The sequence below is a fragment of the Rhipicephalus microplus genome, chromosome X, assembly GCF_043290135.1.
Source record: "Rhipicephalus microplus isolate Deutch F79 chromosome X, USDA_Rmic, whole genome shotgun sequence".
NCBI classification, from domain to species: domain Eukaryota; kingdom Metazoa; phylum Arthropoda; class Arachnida; order Ixodida; family Ixodidae; genus Rhipicephalus; species Rhipicephalus microplus.
Window position 1 is genome coordinate 352,732,799 of NC_134710.1, and position 15,071 is coordinate 352,747,869.

General features: G+C 45.6%; 1 protein-coding gene across 1 annotated transcript in view; it reads left to right on the plus strand.

Annotated features, from left to right (window-relative positions):
• Positions 1 to 15,071, plus strand: part of spz4 (Spaetzle domain-containing protein 4) — a 70,040-nt gene that overhangs the window by 26,362 nt on the left and 28,607 nt on the right. The gene's annotated exons all lie outside the window — the stretch shown is intronic.

Sequence of the window (15,071 nt, forward strand, 5' to 3'; positions counted from 1 at the left end):
GAAAGAGAAGGGGTCAGGAAAATTGTGTACTGCGGAAATATTGAAGCAGTTATGTCGTTCTGTGGCACACAGACTTTCATGAGCGAGGCCTGGACTCGATTGTGGCTCGAGCCGTAATTTTGAATCTTTGCATTCATTTTATGTTTTTTTTTATCTCATCGACAACTCTGCCGACTTCGGCCCCGCATTTTCTGTAAGACATTCTTCTTCACACTGTTTGCTAAGATGTCCACAGTCTGCGTTAATATATACTGATCATCACCTGTGGATCATGCCAGCAGCCACCATCTGCGGGCTTGTGAAGCCCATGGCTGCTGGAAAAAATATACCATCGTACGCGACAGGGGAATCATGTTTTTCATGTCATGACCTGCGATTCGTGTTCATCATTTGTTTACGTTCTCCTATGAGAATTTGGCATGTACCAAGCTAAGGAGACGACCACGAGAGCTCCAAGACGTAGGTGGCTAGAGAGAGACAGAGAGATAGATAGATAGATAGATAGATAGATAGATAGATAGATAGATAGATAGATAGATAGATAGATAGATAGATAGAAAAAGAAAGCAAGCAAGAGAGAAAGTAATTATCAGAATGCCCTTCTGGTCTGAAGCAGGCGGCTGCTCACTACAGGATCTGCAGTAATGAAAGCAACGCTTTCCGTGAACGATTTTAAATGCATGTGATTTAACATTGGTCGTGTATTATAGAAGGCACTGTACGTCCAAGGGGGTATAGGCACGACTAAAGTATGGGATAGACATCTCAGGCGTGGAATTCTCGGGCGAATGCATGGTGCAATAGAGTTTCATCAGGAACAAATAATGGCTCGTGAACGCAACAAATATATAGCCATCATAACAGTTTATGGTGTCTCTTTCTTATGCTACAGTATTGGTTGTAGCACTGAAGCATGAGCTGGTTGGTTATCGCGCCTATGGCTTTTGAACTATACATCAGGCTTCGGGAGACACGCCAACAACGTGCTCCCTAATTTTTACTAAAATATATAGGGTACATCGGGTTGGCACTGCCGTCCACCATACTGGTTACGGTGTTCGACTACTGACACGAAAGTCACGGGTATGATGCCAACCACGTTGGTCCGGCATTTCGGTGGAGACGAACTGATAGAGTCACTTATACTGTGCCTTGTCAGTGCCCGTTAAAGAACTCCACGTGGTCGAACTTCCGGAGCCCACCTCTGCGGCGTCTCTCATAATCTGATCATGATTTTGGGAAGTGAAACCCGAGATGCATAATTGTTATATTAGGTTTGCCATACTACCATCTTGTTGCTAGCCCCCTCATTTGTGTAATTTTAATATAACTGTGAAATGGAAATGGGATGACTCGATGCATTTATGGTAGCCTGCAAGTTAAGTTAGTAAACTTGTTATTGGTCTAGTTTGTCTATATTACAAGAAATTTAGACGATGCAAACAATGCGGGAGAATAGGCAAAAAGAAAGAGCGTCAAAGAGCGGTGGTTTATGTCGTGTAATTTTCTTGCAAGTTACGTTGCCCACACAGAATGCTGAATAGCACGTCAATGCGATAAGGTTGAATAATTCAGCGCGCTGCGCTCTTATCAGTCAGTGAATACATTGCACAACACTCTGGAACACAAAAAAAACGTGACTGATCCAACTATAGGAATTGGTATAACACGAAAGTTGCATGTGTCTCTACAGAGGTGGTTGGGCGTTTATTGCGCATTGTTTTACTAACAGCAACATATTGCATAGTGACGTTAAGAACGGCAAGCAGCTCGAAACTTCCAGCGAACACCTCAAGCAGAAAGCACGCGCGAAATCAGCTTAGACTGGACGAGCGCAGACCGACAACTGTCACAGCTTGACACTTAAAGAGCACTGTTCAAACAGAAATACGCACGAAACGAGTGCACATGTATACAGAGAACAAGCACGAACAACTGTCACAATTCCTTCTTAGCCGTGCGTCATTCATTTCTTCTTAGTCGTGCCTCACTCATTTCGTGAACACGGCCCTGGCAGCTTGTGAGAGGACCTCCACCCTCTCTCACATTACAACTCTACTATGCGCGTGCGCAGGAGAGACCACGCACTGTGTGGGTGGCACTTCGTGGAGGCGACGACTTTTAAAGAGCTCCCAACGCGAGCCAGTCGTGCCATCTCGCCACAGGTGACAGAAACGCACAAACGTGTCAAAGCTCTGAGCGCTTCAAAACGATGTATGGTGTATATAAATGGTTTGCCATGAGAATTCCAGACGATGCTTGCCTTGTGTCGTAGAGGTTAGCGCCACGCGCTGAGAATCTAGAGGTTGCTGGTTCGATTTCGTTAGGCAGATGTTTGTCTTCCTGTGATTTCCTTTGCGATCTCTTCTTATGTAATTGATTGATTGATTTGTGGGGTTTAACGTCCCAAAACCACCATTTGATTATGGGAGACGCCGTAGTGGAGGGCTCCGGAAATTTTGACCACCTGGGGTCTTCTTATGTAATTTTCAACGTCACTTGAATAACAGAACTACGTCAGCGTGTTAAAAGAACCTGCCACCGTCGTTTTAAACACACCGTTTAACTACAGCTATTTCAATAAAATGCTCATTTGCTTTTCATCGCGACGGATAAGCCTGGTGATGGAGAACCATCTTTTGTTTCTTCCAATGAGAACAGCTGCTTTTACTGTAATACAAACACAGCAACTGCTACCTGTAGCAGATTAAAGCTATTTCAGAAAGAAGAGCACTAATGAGTATATAAGCGTGAAAATACACACAAGTGATATGTGAAAACAGATAGTCTAACGTAGATAAACACGTTGAATCACACGCAGATCAGTTTCTCGCTTGCGCTAAGGTCAACACTCACCACTACCGCCAGGGCGCTCCAAAAAGTCATGAAATTAACAGAGAAAGGGTCAAAGAGAACATTGTGGAAGCTCATGATTTCGGGTTAGAATTGTGTGTAGAACATGTGATAACCAGAAGTGTGAGTGTTAGTTTTGTCGTTAGTTTGAAGGTTCCACAATAAAACTGCAGAAGGGATTCGGGTGTGTGTAATGATACTGACGCAAGGCAGAAGGGCTTGCTTCAGCGCTCATTTATCAGTACGTTATAAATCCTAAACTGGGTCAGTTTTTCCGCTTTAAGCGCTTTTTTAAGGCTTTCTTTAATGTATATAAGGAGAGGTTGGTGCCAATGTGTTCATTAGGCTTGTTACAGCATATGAAAGTCGTTAGTGTCCGAGGAGCCTGATACAAGTCCGAGCAGACAAAACTTGAGCTTGTTACACATCTCAAAAAAGGTACTATTTAGGTTCTCTAAATTGTTGGCTTTACTTTCTGTGAGGTGAGCAAGTGGAGATGTATATGCTTTCACGGTTTCCGCAAAGTACTTCTTAAATACATGACTTCTAATATGGTACTGGAAGCTCGTGCTACATTTCTGCGAGTACGTGCAACGTGAAGAAGACGTAACTAGTTATAAAAATCGAGGGTAGTGACAGGGTCACTGATTACTATAGTCAATCTCATTTCCGTGGGCGCATGCCAATCATAGATTGCTGCTTTCTGTCTTAAATGCAAGATCGTCTCCTTGAAAGTGCAGGCCTTGTTCAGATTAGAGTCAATCGCTTGCTTTTTATCCATGCGATGAGCTGCGGTAATTGTTTTTTTTTCTCAGAAGTCACACGCCAACCTGCCGAAAAAAACGTTTTGCCAATTTTGATGTGTTCTGTTCACTCCATACGATATAAGCAACACCAAAGTGTATAGCCAGCTCCATGTTCAAGCTCGCTGGATTCCGTGCCGACCGGTTGTGCCCTCGCGATATCCGACGACAGCGCAGCTCTGGCCGACTGGGTTGGTCCTACGCCACCCCCTGCCGCCGGTCTCCTACGACGACGTCAGCGCAGCTCTGGCCGACTGGATTAGCCCTAAGCCATCTCCTGTCGCCGCCAAGAGCTCTCGCAAGTGGCGCCCCGTCCTTGGACTCCTGTGACCGTGTTTCCATCTTTCCTATCTCTCCTGTGTCATCGCTCGCTGTCCTAGCGTATCTCTCTCTCTTTATACATTTAATCCTATCCTTTTAATGCCTGCTCACCCCCATCCCTTGTGAGCAACTGTTGAAGTGTCGCACTCTGATGCATGAGAGTTACGAGGCTCACTTTTCTTTTCTCTTTAAGAATCACATAACAAAGTTCAAGCAGCATGATGGTGCAAGAAAACCATGTCTAGGTGAACGTATTTCTGCCTAGAAATACATTTGTTTGGAGGGGACACACGAAACCATGACGGCAACCTGCAGAACCGCGCGATACGCGGGCCCAAGCTGCGTGACACAACGCGCGGTCGGCGGGAGAAGAGCTGCCCCGGAAAGCGAGCAAGGGGCGGCTTTTTCGGGGAATTCATCCCCCTGCATGTGAGGAGATCTTCGCCGCGTGTCCTTGACACAGTGACGCGCCCAAGTGGGGAGGTCGATGCGGTGCGCGAGTGGCGCAGCTCGGCCCGAAAGGAACCGGCGCCGGCAAGGCCGGTTTCCTCCTGCGCGCTACGACGTGCGTGCCCGCTCAACTCTTTCGTGGTTGATCGCAACGACAAGAGGTTAACGGCCGGTCGGCGCGCCGTCCCGGCTCGTCGCGGCATGCCAGAGTTCGTGGCGCCGGTCGTTTCATTTATTCGCACACCCCCCATACATGGGCAGGTATCATTGCCGGATTGCGATTGCGTTACCTTCCGTAAAGGAGAGCAGCACTGCCGCCTCAATACGTGATAATGTCCACCGTAATTTCCTTCTTACCGCGACTATGTTATGCTGACTGAAAAACTACAGACGAACCTGCTGCCGAGGAGGGGGAAGAGCCTGTAACTCTACCCCCAAAAGTTCTTCATCTTGCAAGTGCACTTATAAATGCACACACGCACACACACACACACACACACACACACACACACACACACACACACACACACACACACACACGTAGAAGTGTGCATAAAAAGTGATTGACCACACCTTACACCCGACAGAATTTTCTGTGTAAGCTATGGACCTTTTGCATACCTTAACTAGAGGAAAAGCCTTCTTCCGTAAATAAAACCCCAAAATGCAGAAAGAAAAAAAGTGAGCGAATCGATAATTGGACACTGAAGGCTACTTGAACTATCTCCACGCAAAGTTAGCAGAAGCCTCTTTAAAAAAAAGCCCTCACCTCCTCGAAGGGAATCGTGAGAAAATGCGAATGCATTGCGTAGCATCTATAATGGCTTTTCGCACGTGAAAACCAAGAGATAAAAGAATATTTTTTTTCTCACACCGTAAGAAAAACACCGTTTTTTTTTTTCAAACGCCGTATGCGTTATCCAGCTCTGGTAGCTAGCGTGCACGGTTAAAAAATTGGGCGGGTTCCACGTAGAGTGGGAATCGATGATATGCGAAGCACGAATTCGGAAGGCTGATATGTCCTTTTAATATCAGCACAACTTTAGAGGTGGACGTAATTTATGCCACACGTAAATTTCATGTCATGATTATCACGTTTGTACATGTCATTTACCTTCGTCTTCTATTCCCGTCACCATATTTGGTATATGTGGAGCTAGCGCAACGGCCACGAGCATGCGATGAGCGTAGCATGTAGTCATGTTTCACATGACATGCATGCCATGATTATCATGTTTGGACGTGTCACTTACCCTTGTCGTCTATTCACGTCACGTAAGACCAAATTTGGTATATGTGGAGATAGCGAAACAAACGCGAGCGCTGTGAGCGTAGCATGTAGTCATGTTTTACATTACACGAATGCCATGATTATCATGTTTGGACATGTCATTTACCTTAGCCGTCTATTTACATCACATAATGTCAACTTTGTTATATGCGAAGCTAGCGAAACAACCGCGAGTGCATCATGGACATGGTATGTTGTCATGTTCCTACATTACACGCATGTCATTATTATCTTGTTTGCATCAGTCATATACCTTTGTCATTTATTGACGTCACGTACCACCGAAATTGGCATATGTGAAGCTAGCGAAACGACCGAAGCCGCACTATGAGTGTAGCATGTGGCCATGTTTTACATGACGCGCATCTCAAGATTATCATGTTTGCACAGTCACATACCTTTGTCATCCATTCGCGTGACGTAATACCTAATTTGGTATAGGTGAAGCTACCGAAACGGCCGCGACTGCATCATGAGTGTGGCATTCAGTCATGTTGTTGCACCACACGCATGTCACGATTGTCTTGTTTGGACGTGTCATTTACTTTCGTCGTCCATTCACGTCTCGTAATACCAAATTCGGTCAACGCGAAGCTAGCGAAACGACCACGAGCGCATCATGGGCGTGACGTGTAGTATTGACTTACATGACATGCATTTCATGATTTTTACAATAGGGTCTGTCACTTGTGTTCGCCATGTAGTCATGTCATACCATACTAGTTTTGCAGAATGTCATGTGAACAAAACCACCACAAGAGCAGCTAAACCATGTAATGTTAGCACGGTGCAATACTTTAGGTGAGCGAACACCGAGAAGCGAGCGTTTGGCGGGAGGCAACGATTATGTTCTCGTTTGCGGCATGCCGATAGATGGCTCGCCGGACTGAGGACCATGGCGGGCTGCTTGCGAATTATGCAAAGCACATGCGCCAAGTGGGCGATGGTTTCCATATCTGAGAAAGCTGGGTTGCGACACGCATAGAGTGGCGCTGAGAAAAATGGGGTGATAAGGGAGGATGTGAACAGTGTAGCAAGGGTGTTATGGTGACAATAAATTGGCACCGCTACATTCCTACGTCGCGGGGCTTTTTTACACCGAGAAAGGAGCGGGGGGAAGGAACCGGGGCAAAATTTGTAGCGCCATCCCTCGGGCTCCTTGCGAAGCAGAACATTATCGGACAGTGGATAGTCCCGAAGATTGCTCAACTAAAGAATTCTTGCACCGTTAATGTAAATCATGACATTCATGACACATGCTATAATTTGGAAGTGGGCACTTGGCTAACTCACACAACAATGAATTGCCGCGTAGTGGTTACTTTACAACTGCGCTTGCAGTATGCACGCATTGTGGGACAGCTTGAATCGGCCATTGTTACGTGCGCAGCCTTGACTTGCGTCGCGGTTCAGGTGTCCACTGCGAAGGCATATCGTGAAGGAACCGAGAAGGCAAGGTTAGCGATTGATGAACGTGGTGCGAACGGTGCCGGATTGCACGCGTTTGCTGAAGGTGAAGCTCAATTGCGCTTCAAGCTTTTATGGCGCTACATCTTAGAGACATCATGCTTTCTAATGTCAACTCCGAAATTCTCCTTTGGCCAACCGAAAGTTTAGCGTTGGCTCGAATGTTGTCGTATTTCTATAACAAATACAAGCTAATATATAAAGGAGCCTATCGGAGAGCGGAGCATAGCATTAACTAGAATAAAGATCACTAATGTGCAGGAAGAACTAATAAATTTAATTGAATGAGTTCATAAAAATGGCAGACTTGTTATGAACAGCTGGGATCGTAATGGGATTGCAACCTCACGCTTCTTTCTACGCGGCCTCTCCTTCGTGACTGAGATGGCGCTCTACCGGCTACAGAGAAAAAAGCGCAGCTCAACTCGTCGAATGAACTTAAATAATTCTTACGAATGCATCCTATGAAGTGCGCTGAATAGTGCTGAATTATAAGGGGTATTCCACCTAAATCGTGCAAAAAATCCTCGTTTTCGTTACATGACCACTACCCATTAGTATTATTCCCTGTCTTTTTTAGCATATGAGGATATGTGCACTACAATGTTGGATACTTATTTTGCCGTAAATTATCCGAGAAGATTTAAAGAAATCACGTAAACACGGTGCAAAGGGATCAGATATGGGTCTATAATGAATATTCAAATAATTTCTCGTTGTGCTGATAGCTACCAATGTCTATGTTTTTATGTTTTACGGGCGAAAAGAAAGAGCGCTACATATGAATAACATTTCACGTCAGTGTACGAAGCGTCACGCGCGCGTTTGGCTGTTGCGCCCTCGAACATCTACGGTGCCGGACGCAGGTAGGAGGGAAATGACAGACTTTGAGAAATTTATGTAAACAAAATACGGGGTTATTAGAGAGCTTTAGTGCGGAATGTCCAAGCCGGCGATTCTTTGGCTTTCTTCGGTTACCTTAGGTGTGTCGTGGCAAGGGTTACCAACCGTCCTTACTGTTTTATACAACGCCCCGAGTCCCACGCCATCCAGGTTGGGGCACCTATATATGTCCCGCATGTGCTACGGAGCTTCCACTTAGAAACGTTTTGCGTTCCAACGGAGGCCCAATAACGCCAAATTTACAGTAATCAATGTGTTGCTGTGACTAGAGGAGGCTGCAATGGGCTTTAACCACTACATAGCTGAACTTTCAAGTGAAGGGCGCCACAATTTACGAGTACATTCTAGAGCAAAGAGCTAGTGCTGCGAGCAGCATGAAGCCAGCTGAAGTACCCCTCGAAAAGTGTTCAACAATAACCAACCATGGGACTTGTCTGGCATATATACCAAATTGAAAAAAAAAAACTAAACCAGCTGGCTTCCTATGCGGGTGTAGACCCCCACCCCTCTCCGTTTCGACTGCCTTCATTGAAGAGTTGACAACCCTAGTCATGGTTGCCTTAAGAATAGGGTTCGTCTTGCGTAAGGGCACTGAACATGTGCAAGGATATTGTATTTGGGTCATTGGAAAGTAGCATTGAAGGTGACTTTGGTACGTGAGCTACCTAAGTAACGAAGACGCAACGTATACGCCGAGTTCACTGCCGCCAATTGAGAAGGTTATATAGTGAACCCTCTATGAAGTGAACTTCAAAGAACCCAAAGAAATAGTTCGTTTAACTGAATGAACAATAAACTCAATATTCATTAGAATGCGGGACCACATTGGGCATAACAGAAGAAATTTAGTCAAACGTTGACATGCCGATTCTCATAAAAATAATTCCGTAATTTTCGCTTGAACTGAAGAGAATACCGCGTCAGAGAAGACAAAGCTGTTCAGAGGGTACGTTTCTGTGTCATCCCTTAGGAACAGCTTGTTGCTGTGTCACAACTTTCTAATATATCATAGAGATCCAGCTGTAGATGCTGGATTCAAAGCTTCCTCAGCCATTACAACTAGTTTGACAGGCTCTTCGTCTTTCACTTTCGAACAAACACCGGAAATAATTTCGAAATCTGATAGTTCTGTGCAGGTACCAACAAGCATGAGGCTCGTTTTTGACTGTTGCATGGCCACTTCGCCTCGACGGCAGTAAAAGCCAAGGCAATGTTGCACCATTACCGATGTACGGGTGATTAGCGGGTGGCACACTACCACTGCACCAGTGCTCTAGAGTACAAAGCCTTATTAGATTCATCTCAAAAATGAGTCCTGGTTCGCAGATCAAGTTCGTTCAACTAATATATTTACTATGCAGAAGTTTCTTTAATTGACAAAGTTTTGCATAGACTACATGAGAAAACCACCGGGTACTTTCTGGAACCTCGTTATTCTGAATTATTAGTTAAACCAACGTGATGGTTCACAGTAACTTCAATTTCTCTTTGCATGATTTTTGAATTGTGGTCAGGCCTTTATTTACTTTGTGCACGTAAAAAAACATTCATTCACCCTGTTACGGTTTTCATGAGAGATGATATTATGAATAAGTAAGCAAATGAAATAAACATAATAAATTCGTGTTCACCATAAATGACGGAATTAGAGCATTTAATTCAGAGTAACTGCAAAGGCATAGTTAATGAGCACCAGATTCTTCAACGGCCACTCTTAAATTGGAAGTGCTTTCAGTGCTGCTGTCTTTATTTTTTCCTTTCTGCTTCAGGGCCAGTCATGTCGACAAACGAAGTGGTGGATCAACATATTTTGAGGAGCCGCATTTTTCGCATTAGCCACACGTCTGTTGCCATTGAAATGGAGTAAATTACAAAATCTAATGGAAGTATCAATTGATCTTTTTGTTTTTGTAACTAGGTTGCGAGGATGAGCAGTCCACTAAAATTGCAATTACGAGTTTGAATGGAACTTGGCCACTTCATAGACCGGGTAATTTATCCTTAACGTGGATAGAAGTTCAGCAAAACAAATCTCCCGAACCTTGTCAAGAGTAACTCAATTTACAAGTGGAACCGTGTTCTTTAATGCATGAAAACAAAGCCACAGGATGCCTACACACACTCTAGCAACACCGCAAGGCTTTACACGCACTTCCATCTGGACGCACTACGCCATCTAGGGGCGATGCCCAGATTTCGACCCGTGGCTAAGGTGACGTTTGATGTGCCGGCATGTTCGAACGCTAAAAAAGTACCCGTTAGGCCTTACCTGATGACCCACGTTGTCGTAAGAAAGGTAATTGAAGAGAAGCGCGTACCTAATGCTTTTCGAAGTTAAAGTTTTTGCTTTCGAACTGAAATCAGATTCAGAATCAGAAATTTTTATTATTTTCATAAAAACTGGTTATTGCGATTGAGTGTACAAGAGGAGGTCCCGGAGTCATGGACTGAATGGGGACCTCCTATGCAGGCTAAACAACAAGAAAAGTGTGACATTTGCATCAACAGAAAGGAAGAAAAATTACAAGGTGCATTCTGATAACAATGGGTAAAAAGAATTGTAATATATAATACAACAAGAAGAAAACATGTGATACGCTTAAAGGAGGCACAAAAGGTTTGAATTATATACAAAAATAAATAAAAAAATGACCCAAAAATACTTTTAGGGGCTATGTAAACGAAAAGCCATTTAGTGTTGTATGGGTTCAGAAGGAACTCTTTTAATTCTTTGACAAATGAGCTTAGTGTCATTGATTTTAAGACAGATGGCAATGAGTTTCATAGGGATATTGCACTGAAATGTGCGGTTTGTTTACCATAGTTACTTCGGATTCTCGGCAAAATGAAGTTTTTCTGTAAAGCAAATTTTCTGTTGCTATAGGGTTAAAAAATGAAGAAGACGGGATGATGGAGATGGACCATCTACTATTAATGTGCTTGAAAAACAAGATAGCTAGATTGTATTTTACTGTGTCCTGTACTGTAAGAATATTGTATGCGTAGAACAACTGTTTGGAACTGCTGTTAGATGAGGTAGAAATTACTATCCTGATTGCTTTGTTCTGAACTTTCTGTATCAGTGCAAGGTGAGTATTGTAAGTGTTACCCAATGAAGTGATGCAAGAGTTAATATGTGAGTGCATAAATGCGTAATAGAGTATAGCAGTTTGGGCTAGTTGGTATGACATGACGATAGTTATAGCGCGAGAACAGAATGACGACAAAGAGTGCCCGTGTTCGTATTGTCTCTTTGTCGTCGAAAAATAGAGTGTGAAAAAATGGGCGAGATTGAATGAGCACGCGCATACTATAAGACGGCTTCTGTTTATAGTTTAAACGTAGCTATATAGTTTAAGGTTTTTCCTGAGTCTGACACCTAGGTAAACACATTCATGGCTAGCGTGGAATAAATGATGTGGAATAATTGTAGGAGTGGGTACTAGCGAGCATTGATGTGATGAAAAGAAATTGATTTGTTTTTTTTTGAGGACTGAACTTCTATTTTTTTAATTTACTCCAGTAAAATATGTTGCAAAGATCAGTACTTATTTATCTATTAGTCAGTCAATGCTTTCGTCACAGCTAAATGTTGTTGCATCATCGTCGTGGAGCAAACATTTACAGTGCGTGATATAATTTGGTTGGTCGTTATTAATAATTAAAAAGAAAGGAGGGCCCAAAATGGTCCACTGTGGTACCCCTTGTTGTGCCACCGACAGGTTCCTCGTTCGGCGGCACGTCTCACGAGATCGAGCCCTGTTTCGACGAACTGTCTCCCCCCCCTCCCAGCGCCGCCTTCTGTGCAGGAGAACCGTGCAGTCCGGGGATAACCACCGACAGGTTCCTCGTTCGGCGGCACGTCTCACGAGATCGAGCCCTGTTTCGACGAACTGTCTCCCCCCCCCCCCCCTCCCAGCGCCGCCTTCTGTGCAGGAGAACCGTGCAGTCCGGGGATAACGACGTTATCCCCGGACTGCACGGGGATAACGTCGAGAACCGTGCAGTCCGGGGATAACGACGTTATCCCCGGACTGCACGGTTCTCCTGCACAGAAGGCGGCGCTGGGAGGGGGGGGGGGAGACAGTTCGTCGAAACAGGGCTCGATCTCGTGAGACGTGCCGCCGAACGAGGAACCTGTCGGTGGCACAACAGCACCCCCGCCGCCAGACAATGCATCCGGAGTTTTGAGCCGTCAGCGCGGCTCGGAAGGAGGAATGCTGGTTGACCGTTGAGGCTGTAGCCACTCCGTGGTGATCTTCAGAGCCCTGCAGGGAATCACTGGGACGACGGAGTTGAACTCAAAGCCAAACCACTTTCGTGGAAGCAAGCACCCTCTGAACGTCTCTCATAGCGCCAGACCAAGGCAGCAAAGAGATCTATTGAGTCTCTACTATTGTACGTTTTAAAAAGCACGAGAAACGTATCCCTTAGAGACCTCAAAACGCTGGCCCTCACGAATGCTGTGATTACACTGCGCAGTCCCGATGCCAAGAAAGGCCACGCGAAACCATCCCCAATGCCATACGAGCGGGTCGGAACCTGCTGAAGCAGCCCAAAACCAATTCTGTGCATTTTTTTTGAACAATTTACCAGAATGGTAGAGGCTGGGCTTCCTGGTAACATATCAGAGTACACTTCAAACAAAATTACATCTGTTAGTGAAATGCGACATTGTTAATACAGTTTAAATCAAAATGAAATAATAGACGCCAAAATTTTGCGAAACACGTCAAACCAGAAGCATGTGCCTCAACTTGTAAGAGGGAGCTGGGCTGCACTTCAATAAGCTCTGCTGAGACCATCTGCATTTGTGTGCAGCTTCCCTTTCTTATAGCGCACACTAAAGTTATGGTGCTGAAGCGTCAGGCTCCACCTAAGTAACCGACCGCTTTTAGACGACATGTTGTGCAACCAAGTCAAGGGGCAGTGATCAGTTTCTACTATGAAGCTCGACCCTGAGACGTAACATGCTAGCTTACCAATTGCCCAAACAAGGCAGGCGCACTCTTTTTCTGAAGTGCTGTAAGCTTCCTCTCTGACACTGAGCTTTCTGCTGAGATACAAAACTGGCCGCTCGTGCCCTTCGGCGTCTTTTTGGCACAAAACTGCTCCTAGGCCGCGGTCACTGGCATCACACTGAATAATAAAACTCTGAGAAAAGTCCGGTGCCGCTAGCACGGGTCGTTTTGCGAGAGCGCTCTTGAGGCTCTTGAAAGCATTCTCTTTTCTTGTGTCCCACGAAATGACGGTGGGCTCGGTTTTGCGGAGAGAGTCCGTCAGCGGACTAGCGAGGTTTGAGTAACCTTTGACGTAGTGTTGATAATACCCCGCCAGTCCCAAAAACGCCCTCAATTCCGACTTTGTGGTGGGACGACGATACTCTAAAACGGCCGCAACTTTCAGCTCGGACGGGCTACGCTGGCCACGACCCACGATGTGGCCGAGATAACTTACGCTTGCGCACCCTAAGTGGCATTTCTGCGCTCTCACGGTGAGGCCTGCATCACGAAGTCGAGCCAGAATGGTCCTCAAGTGAGTCACATGCTCGACCCACGTATCAGAGAATATTGCCACATCATCGAGATACGGCAGGGCGAAATCTCCTAAACCCCGCAACACCCGATCCATGAGGTTTGAGAAGCAGTAGGGAGCATTCTTTAAGCCGAAAGCAAGCATTAAAGGGCGAAATGTTCCCAATGGGGAAATGAATGCGGCATAACGAGAGGCTCGCTCCGTCAACGGGACCTGCCAGTATCCCCGTACCAGATCTAAGAGGGAGATATATGTGGATTTTGCCACGGTTTCTACTCTCTCCTCGATATTAGGTATCGGATACGTCTGATCTAAAGTGATCTTATTTAGCCGGCGGTAGTCCACGCATGGCCTAGGGTCTTTTCCCGGAACCTCGACTAGTATGAGTGGGGAGGTGTAATCGCTTTCACCTGGAATGATGACCCCCAAGTCACACATGCGGCGGATCTCGGCTTCCATGATCTCTCTTTGCCTCGGCGATACGCGGTAAGCCTTGCTAGAGATCGGTTCTTCACTTGATAACTGAATATCATGCTCTACCAAAGAGGTTTTCCCTGGTTTGTCGCAAAACACGTCTGCGTAGTCTCTAACTACTTTCGTGAGATCATCACGCTGACTCTCCGTGAGACTTTGCTCTTCGGCAATAAGCTGTACGAGCCTGTTAGCTGGCGCGTCGCTCTCACGTGGAAAACTTAAAAGGTCGGTCTCCACTTCGTTCGCCGCATTCAGTGTCATGTTAACCACGGCATGGCGCTGGATGTAAGGCTTCATTAAATTACTGTGGTAGACCTTACCTTTCTTTCGGCCCAGTTTTACCTCGTAGTTTGTGTCTGAAAGCTTGGACATTACTTTAGCTGGCCCTTCCCACTGCATGTCCATTTTGTTCTTTTTACACTGTCGTAGCAGCATTACCTGGTCGCCGATGTTGAACGTGCGCTTCCGGGACAACTTATCGTAGTAAGTCTTCGCTAAACTCTGAGCCGCCTTCATGTTTTCCTCAACTAGCTCTCTGGTTTTAGATAGTCTTTCCAACAGATCTAAAACGTAGCTGACTACGCGTGGGTCTTCTTCATATCCTTCCCACGAGTCTCTCAATAGCCGAAATGGAGATCTTAAGTTTCTTCCATAGACAAGCTCGGCGGGACTGAATCCCGTTGTCTCGTGGGGAGCGGACCGTATGGCGAACAGTGCCGCGGGTATGCATGCCTCCCAATCTTTGTTATGTTCAAAGCAAAGAGCTCTCAGAACTCGCTTGAGTACAGCATGCATCCTCTCCACGGGGTTAGACTGTGGATGTCCTATAGAGCTGTGGATTATTTTTATTCCACAGCGTTCAAAAAACGCTGTTGTGAGACAACTGGTAAATACGCTCCCATTGTCACTCTGAATCTCGGCTGGAAAGCCAACGCGGGCAAAAATGGACAAAAGTGCGTCCACAATGCAGGGAG